Raw genomic sequence first — 10831 nt, forward strand, 5'->3', positions numbered from 1 at the left:
TTTACTCGAACAGCTCATATAAATCTTCTCATGTTTCTCCAAATTCCTTCTGTCTTCTTATTGCACAAAAAGGTCATTAATTTTTTTACCATATCATTTATTTTTTTTCAATTTGTTGCTACAATAGGAGTCATGATGTGAATATTTCTGTATAGACTGGACCTTTTTATCTTGACTTTTTACCCTTGGCATATGAGCCAAGAAGAGGGAACAATATGTTAAAGAGAATCAATTGTTAATAATTTTCTTGGTATAATTTTCTATTTAAAATTCAAAATGAATGAAACACTTCATATTTCCATGAAAGTATTATGTATGCTTGTCTTTTAATAGCCCCGCCTACATCAGTTGTTTCAATTTTTTTTTGTTATCATTGCCAATTTACAAGATGTGCAATGAAAACTAGGAATTTTCATTTGTATTTTTCTTGATATAATTGATTTGGAATAAACTGTTTTTTTTTTAACTTTCATCTTTCATGAAAGTCATTAAGTTGACATAGAAAGGCAATATACATGACTGGAAATACAATAAACTGAGAGACTAGTGATAGTTTCTGTTCCAAGATCTACTACTAACTAGCTGTGTGAACCTGACCAAGTTATTCAATACTAATGGGCTTCAATTTTCTTCTACTATAAGTTTGGGGAGTTGAAGCAGTTCAATGGCATGAAACTCAAATTGAAATCGAGGTTAATAAAGCATACATAAAGATACCTGCAGACTGCATATTGACTTGGAAAGTCACATATTATCATTCTATGTTTTGTGTATTTTTTATTTCATTTGTTAATATTTCCTAATTACATTTTAATTTGATTCAGGTGTGGTTCAGAGTATTGTGGGCTAAGTGTTTCACAACTCTGGAATATATGATCTCTAATTATGTTTTTCACCTCAAAAACTCAAAGATACATGATATTTTATTTTTATATCACATTCTGCAAACACAACTTACTGAGAAACATAGAGCAACCAAGGGTAATAAAGGTTTGAAATATAAATTCATTCTTAACATCTTATAGAAAAGAAGGTCTAGCACATAGTACTTAATAAAAGTTTACTGAATAAAGGAAAGATACTAAAATATCATATTTTATATCACCTCATGAAATAGAAATAGAGGATGAAAGGATGATTGGCAAGAACCTCAACTAAGCAAAGTCACTCCAAGGGTACTGTTAGGTTTAACACTGATCACGAAGTCACTTACCTCTTCAAAAGCTGTTACTCCAAGTATTTCCAAAGGTTTTACAGGAAAAGTCTCAGAGAGGATTTAAAACAGTTCTGTCTTGAACCAGGCTCAATCCAAAGATAGCTCGGAGAACAACTGCTCAGAATTTCCAGAGCTCAGTGTCAGTTGAGAAAAACTCCACCTGAGGATTCTGACAGAATCTCCTGCTTTCCATTCTGACTTCCACTCAACTTATCAATCAATAATATTATTCCTAATAGTATTTAAGCAGAAAACTGGAAGGATGATAACAATCAGAAGAAATTTGGAAAGGGTCTGTAAAAAGCTTTATATGAAATATTTTGCCAACAAGGAGAGGGGAATCACTGTACTTAGATTCTAATGTCATAGACCTCAAAAGCTTAGATAAAAGGGTAAAATGGCACTAAATAAGAATTATAGCTCACATTCCGATCAATCATCAAACATTCATTAAGCACTTACTATGTGTTAAGCACTATACCTGAGAATCTACATTTATAAAACAGACAAACAAACCTCAAGCAGCTTACCTTTTAAAATTGTTTTCTGGTAATTATATTTTTAAATGCTTACGAAGTAAATAAAATGTAACCTTAGCAGGAAAGACATTGGTAGCTGGGAGATTATGAAAGGCCCCTATAGAAGGTAGCGCTTGAGCTAATTATGAAAGGAAGGCACATGATCAGAAAACTGGAGATGCAGAAGTAGAGTATTACAGTACAAAAACACCAAGATGGAGCTTTGTGTGAGAGAATATCTAGGTGGACCTGTACGGATGTATTGTAGAATATATGGAAGGAGGTAGGTGTATAATGTGGAAATTCACTTTGAAAGTTATATAAACAATTAATTCAAAGGGGGAGTGACTTGGAGCAAGCAGGGAAAGACATTATCAGTTAATCAACAAGAATATATTATGTATCTATTATGTGCCAAATAACAGGTTATTTGGGAGACAGGGAGGTAGAAGATATTAAGTATACATTAAAGGAAAAAATAATTTCTCAAGGAATTTAAAGTCTAGATGTGAGGTAATATGAATTTGAACAAAGGATAGTTAAGGAATTGAAAGGAAGGAAATTACATGAGAGATATTCTAGAGAGAGGAACAAGTTGGGAGCTGATTAGATATGTGAGATAAGTGAACCAAAAATGGAGAATTAAACTAAGCTTGAGAACCTGCCTTATTGGAAGAATTCTGGGACCCTTAAAATATTAAGGAATATTTAATATTCAAATGTCAAACTATGTATGGGTTTTTGGGAAAAGCAAATGAGTTCTGCTTTAGATACATATATAGCTCTGAGCAATAATACACAGTGATATGACTTCACTTTGTACTTTCATGTTTGCAAAGCATATAAAACAACTATATTTTCTTCTGATAACAATTTAAAAAATAATCCTGTAAAATTTTTGTAGATGAGAAAATCAAAAGTAAGAAAATGTAAGTGATTGTCTAGAGTTACATAGGTCTTTAACCCATACCTTCCTGACTCCAAGTCCTACACTATATTCAATGAAGTATTCTGCCTTCCAAAGAATAAAAATGATAAAATGATAAAGGAAAGCCAAATAAGTGTAAAGGAAATCCATTCTACAAATGATATATTTATGAGAGCATTCAGGAATAAATCCTCAAGGTATCTGTAGAGACAAAAGATATCAAGACCCTTGGAAAAGTGTCAAAGTTTATTAATACTTCCACAAAAGAAAGAACATTAATAACTGCCATCCTCTTTATATCCTTACTTTCATAATTATGCATATATATGTATACATATATATATATACATATATGTATATATATATATTGGAGAATAATCTACATATAAATTGAGGAATGCTTTGAAGGGAGTATTATTAGGGATTAGTCAAATTTTCACAAATTCTATTATTCAGATCTCCCAAAGTAGACCATATCTTTTGTGGTTGTTGTTGAGTCACTGCAGTCATGTACAACTCTTCATGACCCCATTTGGAGGTTTCTTGGCAAAGTTACTTAGCAAAGTTTGCCAGTTAGTTCTACAGCTCATTTTACAGATGAAAAACCAAGGCAAACAGGATTAAGTGGCTTGTCCAGAATCAGAGACAGAAAGTACCTGAGAGCAGATTTGAACTCAGGAAAATGATCTCTCCTGACTTTAGACCCAAGCATTTTATCCAATGAACCATTTAGACGCTTTCTGACCATGGCATTACCATCATCCAATTAACTAGAAAATGAAACTATTATAGAATTCCCTTTGGCCTAATACTAATGATAACACACACACACACACACACACACACACACACACACAAACACATTTATAGACCTACACACACATTCACATACACAGGATTTGGTTATTTAAAATGACACCTTCAAGATCTTCTTCCAAAGAGGTATTTCTTGTTCAGACTTAAAATTGTGCTAGATTCTTGGAAAGAAATAATTGAGTTAACCTTTTTGATGATACTCTCTTTAGAACGAGTCAAGGCATTTAACAGGGAGGCATATTCTCCGTAAAGTCATATAATTCTGAGATAAATTATATCCAATATAGAATCCAAATTGAAGAGATTTTAATATACAGTGAGATCCCCTATATACTCCTATTTGCTGAGGATATCATGAGAGTTGCATCATATTCCTAAATGCTACAATTTCTCCATGGTAAGAACCATTATCATTTAAAAAATTTGGCTCTACACAGAAAGCAGTAAGTATATAAAGAAAATATATTGTTAAGATTATGGCTTCCAATTAGACAACCTATAGACCTCAGAAATTAATAAGGGTAAGAACAGATGCAGCTAGCTTAGCTCAAGTTTATAGAGAGCCAGTCCTAGAGGGCAAGCCACTTATCCCCAATTGCCTAGCCCTTATGGTTCTTCTGCTTTGGGGCTGATGAAACAATACTTAGTATCAATTTTAAGATAAAACATACAGGTTAATTTTTTAAATTGAAAAGTATAAAAAACAATAATGATGATGACAAACTATTCATAATAGCTAAAATGATATATCACTTTAAAGTTTGCATAATGCTATACATATTATTGTATTTCAGTTAATATTTCTTGGATGGACGTAGAAATGGACAATGAACTAAGCCCACAATTAAACTGGAAGAGAACAGGCTTGATTGCTTTGGGAGAAAGAAAACAAATTTTATTTAATAACCGCAATTTCTTTGAAGTAAATGTGCATCTTTTTTAATACCAATGTTCTACTGGCAGCTAGATGATACAGTGGATAGAGTTGGAGTCAGGAATGCCTGAGTTCAAATTTTATCTCAAATCCTTATTAGCTATGTGACTTTGGGCAAGTCACTTAACCCTGTTTGCCTCTGTTCTTCATCTGTAAAATGAGCTGGAGGAGAAAATGGCAAATCACTCCAGTAACTTTGCCAAGAAAATCCCAAATGGTGTCACAAAGAGTCAGATACAACTGAAATAACTGAACAACAGCTGGTTGGGCTTTTATAGCTACAAGTCATGAAACATTTAATTCTCCAAAGAATTTTTAAAAATCAGTAAACCTCAAAGAACAATAGGGAAGCACAAGGTGGATGTAGGCAGGCTGCAAAACACTGCAAAAAATGACATACATTCACAGTATATGACAGGAAAAGGAGAGAGAATGATGAGAAAACAAAAGTGAAGGATAACAATTGAACAATTTATGTGTTCCACTGCAACCCAGGTGGTTGAAAGAAAAGAAACCCCTGTTCCTCATCTTCTACCCAGATGAACTTAAAAGGGAGCATGAAAAAATGTCCCACAGGATGGATAGTCATGGCCAAGTATAATCTATAGTATAAGAGAAAACATTTATATCAGTGGAATAATTGAACATTTTGGATATGGATATGGTTAACTAGGATTAATTAAGACTTCTTGTATACCATTTTATAGCTGAAGAAACTAGTGAAGTTAATTAATTATTTAATGTTGCCCAAGATTATACAGATTAAACAGAGAATTTTAACACAAGACCTCTAACCATAAGTTTGGTGTCATTTCCACCATATTACACTGCTATTATTTATTCAGTAAATATTATTTTTAAATAACTTTTTTAAACCCTTACCTTCCATCTTGGAGTCAATACTGTGTATTGGCTCCAAGGCAGAAGAGTGGTAAGGGCTAAGCAATGGGGATCAAGTGACATGCCCAAGGTCACACAGCTAGGAAGTGTTTGAGGCCAGATTTGAACCTAGGACCTCCCGTCTCTAGGCCTGGCTCTCAATCCACTGAGCTACCCAGCTTCCCCCTAAATAACTTTTTAAAATGGAAGACAAATCTTTAAGTGATTCATTTGAAAAAAATTATACAAAAGCCTTTTTATAATAACTCAAATAATATTCAAAATGGCATGGTCACATCATTGTGTTCAGTTGATTAGAAAGGAATCATTTAGATTGGTCCATTGTTTATAAAAGAAAATTATAGCTCAAATCATTTCTTAGCATCAAACAAGTGAAAAGTGGCTTGCAGTGGTTATGTTGTCTTCACGCAGACCTAATCTAAAACATGCCAAGAATATGCTGCTTCCTCCTGATCTTAGAGAACAAATTTCCTCTCTAAAGGCAAATGTATTTGGTTCATTAGCTCAACACTGAGCTAAACAGGAATGGCAATGTGGTAGAAAAACTCAAGGAACTACAATTGAGACAGTTGCTATCCAATTCTACCTCCACCAATTATTACCTGGGCCCAGAGACAAATGGCTTCATCACTTTTGGGCTCCAGCTTCAGCTTCAGAAAGGTGATGATAATCTTATGTCATCTAAAGCCAGAGTTGCTGTGAAGAAAGTGCTTCACAACGTTTGTAAAGTGCTGAATATATGAGAGATCATTAAGTTAATCTGAGCTCCTGAATGAATGGTTGCTTCCTATTTTAGAAAATACATTATGTGGTATTTAAAGAATGTAGAATTTAAAGAAAGTGAAATGTGACTCATTTTACATGCTGTCAATCAACTGCTCTAAAATGGTAAATTAAAATTGATAATCCAAATGAGTAGTTTGGATTTTTAAAAAAAATATTTAACTTTTTAAGCTTTTATTACTTCAAATGCTTTTACTTTCACTATTCTTCATTAATATAATAACTTACTATTAATAAATGTAAGAAACCTTGACATAAAGAAAGCAATGGAGTAAAATAATTTCCAGGAAAAATAGCCTGTTCTAGAGATTCTTCTTCTAGTTTTCTTTTGTCAGGAAAAAGAAACCTTGCTGAGGTTTTTTTTTTTCTAATGTATAAATGTCAGTATACAACTACCTCTACATCTATGCTTGCAATCATGCATGAGTACAGACACAGCACTGCTGTGTAGAGTTTGACTTACATGATAAATTCTGTAATCCTGAAGATTATGTTTGTTGGCCAGCAGGTGTCCACAGGTGTTTGCCTACAGGAAGTTCACTGACAGTTGAGGAGTAACCAGGGGGTTTCCCTTGACAGTGAAAATTAACTGCAAAAAACTTACAGACAGAATAGTGGTAAAGACTGAGGGTAGTGAGCCTTCCTGTGTTATGCATATCTAATTCCTAATTATTTGTTACAAATCAAGCAAAGATACTGGAGGAGAAAGTATCCATATTATGTTTATATGTATATATAGCCATCATATGCATTTACATGTGTGATGCACATACATGCACATATATGGATGATGCACGAATTTTATCTGCCTATAAATCTAAATCTATGTCTAAATCCACACCTCTAAATCTAGATATCTCCATTTATATCTATCAATATGTCTATATCTAGATAAATGTATCTATATCTACATCTTTCTATCTATTGCACTGAACCAACTCTCGTTGCCATGGATGTTTACAGTATACTGGAAGTACTGCAGCTGTAAGATGAATCCCATGAACATTTAACTCCTGACAGCTGTGAATGCTTCTTTGTGAAAGCAGACATTGCTCTTTGACTCAGAATTTCTGGAAGAACTCCAAGATGCCTTCTCTAGTGCTGTTGCAGGCTCTTTGAGTGCATATTAGAAGGAGATGTTCAGAAAAAGCATGGATTTTTAAAAGGGGACAGACCTTGGGATTCTAAATGTGTATCTGAACTTAAAAGACATATAGAATATATTGTTGAGATTGTTAAATTTGCAAATGAAGAAATGTATTAGGATCTTTAGTCCTCCAAAGAAGTCTACAACACTGGCATGAGACCTCACTGTTATCAATGCAGATTATAGGTTTCTTTCTATTATTAGTGTATGATCTTCATGAGTTAACATGATCAAATATTGTTATCATCTTTGGTCAACAATTTTCTGATGAACCTTTCAGAATTTGAGATGATTCAAAAACATCAGATTATTAAAAAAGAAAGATAGAAAACTAGAATGGGCTGCTCTTTGTAAATGGAGTAAAACCATCTATGTATATATATTTACATATATATATGCAGAGAGATTTAGATACATAGAAAGATATATATTCTACTCCTAGAATTATTTTTACTAGCAGTCTTATTCAACTATATGTGATGTCCCAAAAGTCTACTATATTTAAGAATGTATTGGTGATTAAAGCTACTTTCATCTAAGTTTCAGGCAAAAACCAAAGCCATTTATTAGTAGCTACTATACTTTTAAAATACACTAAGACTTTTAGGACAGGTTGTATTAGGAGTGAATGCCTAATAATTTCAAAGTTATAGGTATTCTAGAATCCATAATTAAATGAAAAATTGAAAGATATGAAAATACTACTTTATTAAAACATATAATTTATAAACACTAAAGTCCTAGTATGATATCTTAATGTGAAGGTGGCCTTAGGTTTTGATAGGTAATGTCAGAATAATGTAAGATTTTTTAGGTCAGAACAAGTTTTTTAAAGGCTCAGGGATGGACTTCATTTCTGATGATAAAATTTACTGAATTCAGAAAAGTTTATCACCAGAGAAGTGGTCACCATGTAATATTAATTTTGAATACAACTAATAAAATGTCTACTAAATTGTGAAATATTCATAACCTGTATTTGTAGGCCCATACAAAGTGGAAGAATGGATCTTTGAATAAATTTCAATTTGTTTAATTATATTTAAGGCATTTTTAAAAATTGTATATATGAAGAATCATCTTGAAAACGAATAGCATAACAAAGTTCCAAAACTAACTATAAATACTGTGGATACACAGAAGGGTTTGTTGTTGCTCCTCTTCCCTTTTTCAAATGTATTATCTTTGTTTCAAATCAGTGGATACAATTATTATCTCTATGGAGATGATTTTCAGATATACTTATTCAGCTCTGACTTCTCTCTTGTCTCCTATCTTGTCTCTTGGTCATCTCCAACTGGATATCTTCAAATTCAACTTGTCCAAAATAGAACTCATTTTGATTCCACCAAAAATTCTCTTCCCACTTTCCCCAGTACTGTTAAGAATACCACCATTCTCTGTCACCTGAGTTTCCAAACTCAAGTGCTATCCTTGTCTCCTCAAGATCTATCAAATGCTTACTTAGTATGATTTTTATGCTTGTTTATGAGGATAATAATGATGTGTCACACCATATTATTCTTTTTAGAGGTGAAAATAAGTCCTTTAAAAGAATTAAAATCAAAGCAATAAGATTAGATGAAAAATTATAGTCTGCTCTTCAGAGGGACTTAAAAATCAAATCATTGAATCCACGAAACAGATCAAAAAAGTAACAGCTCCTGATATAAGTTGAAGGCATATTGATCTAGAAAATGGGAAAGCATAACAATCCACATGTAATTGGAAGAGTAGGAACCAAGGCAAAGGGGATTAGTCATTCAGTCAATAAGCATATATTACAATTTTTACACCATGTGTGGTAAGTGTTAGGGTTTCAAAGAAAGGCATTTTTTTCTCCACTAAAGAAAAATACATTCTACTGGGGGAGAAAAAATGTAAATAATTTGTAATATATGTAATATATAGAGCTGATGGGGTGTAAAATGAGAGGGAAAGAGTCTATGAAGTGTGGGGACTAGGAAAAGCCTACAGAAGTTAGCATTTGAATTGAGTTTGAAAGAAGCCAGTAAAATTATGAGTCAGATGTGAAGGGTCAGATAATTCTAGGACTTAGACAAGAATCTCTTCTCTATTCTCCCTTGATGAGGGTCAGATTAAAGTATTGAGACTCTCCCTCTGATCCCCTTAACTCTGACCATGCTTCTTTTTGTTTATATTTCTGTTTTTGTTTTCTTGTCTTTGGAGCAATTTGGCCTCCCAGTTGTCCCATTACTTTCACAAAAGAAATAAAATTGCAGTTGCAAGAGCAAAAAAAAAATTAATAATCTTGATAATTTTTTCTCTTTAGATTTTTAGTTTACCACTTCCTTCTTGATTCTCCCACACCTATCTGGCCCCTCTTTCTCTGTTCCCTTTATTGGATCCTTTTTCATCATGACCTCTAACCATAGGTTCACCTCAGATTTCTGTCTTGGGTCCTCTTCTCTTTATACTTAGTGATCTATAATACCTGTTCAGTTGGTTATTAGGAACTCCCATGAATTTATTATCTTTATGCTAATGATTCTCAAATCTTCCTAGCCCCAAACTCTCTGTTGACCTCCAAACTTTCATCTCCCACTGCTTTCAGACTTCTTGAACTGGAAGTCCAGTAGACATCTTAAACTCAATATGTCCAAAATGGAAATCATTATTGCTTCCCCTAAACACTCCAACCCCAACTCCCTACCTTCTCTTTTATTCTGCAGTGCAACACCATTCATTGTCCCAGACCCCAAAAACTAGCAATGATGGAGAAATCCTGGACTCTTCATTATCTGTAAACCCCCAAACTAAACTGTTGCCAAAGCACATCAGTTTCACCATTGCAGCATCTTTTGAATACATATTCTTCTCTCCTCTGACACTGTCAGCACTCTAATGCAGGTTCTCATCAAATCATGCCTAAACTATATTAATAGATTGTTACCAGATTTGCCTGCCTTAAGTCATTCCCCCACTATAATCTGCCCTACATTCAATCACTAAAGAGATTTTCCGAAAGTGTGGGTCCAACAATGTCACCTTCCTACTCCCTGTGGCCTCCAGTATTTAATACAAAATGCCCTATTTGTCATTTGAAGCCCTTTATGACCTGGGTCCTTTTGACCTTTTCAGTCTTCTTATACCTTACTTCCTGACATGTTCTTTAATCCAATGATACTGGCCACCTGGGGGTTACACAAAAGAAATACTCCATTAGTCACATAGGATATTTTCTCTGATTATCTCCTATTTCTGGAATGTTTTCCCTCCTCTGCACTTCCTACTCACCTTCCCAGCTTCCTTCAAGTCACAACTAAAATTCCTTATTTTGATGAAAGTTTTCCACATTCCCTATAAATTCTAGTGTGCCCCCTCCACTAAGTATGTCCAATTTATCCTTTATATAGTTTGCTTCTTTATATATTTCTTTTGTATGTTGTCTAACTTATTTGATGGTATACTTCTGGAGGGGCGGGACTGTCTTTGTTTTTAGTTAACACTTAGCATAGTGCCTAGCACATAGAAGACACTTAATTAAATCTCTTGATTGATTAAATTCATCCCAGGTGAAAAACAGAGCCAGCCAAATGAATAAGAAAACAAATAAATAAATATAGTT

The sequence above is a fragment of the Monodelphis domestica genome, chromosome 8 (genome assembly GCF_027887165.1).
Source record: "Monodelphis domestica isolate mMonDom1 chromosome 8, mMonDom1.pri, whole genome shotgun sequence".
In the NCBI taxonomy this organism is placed as follows: Eukaryota; Metazoa; Chordata; class Mammalia; order Didelphimorphia; family Didelphidae; genus Monodelphis; species Monodelphis domestica.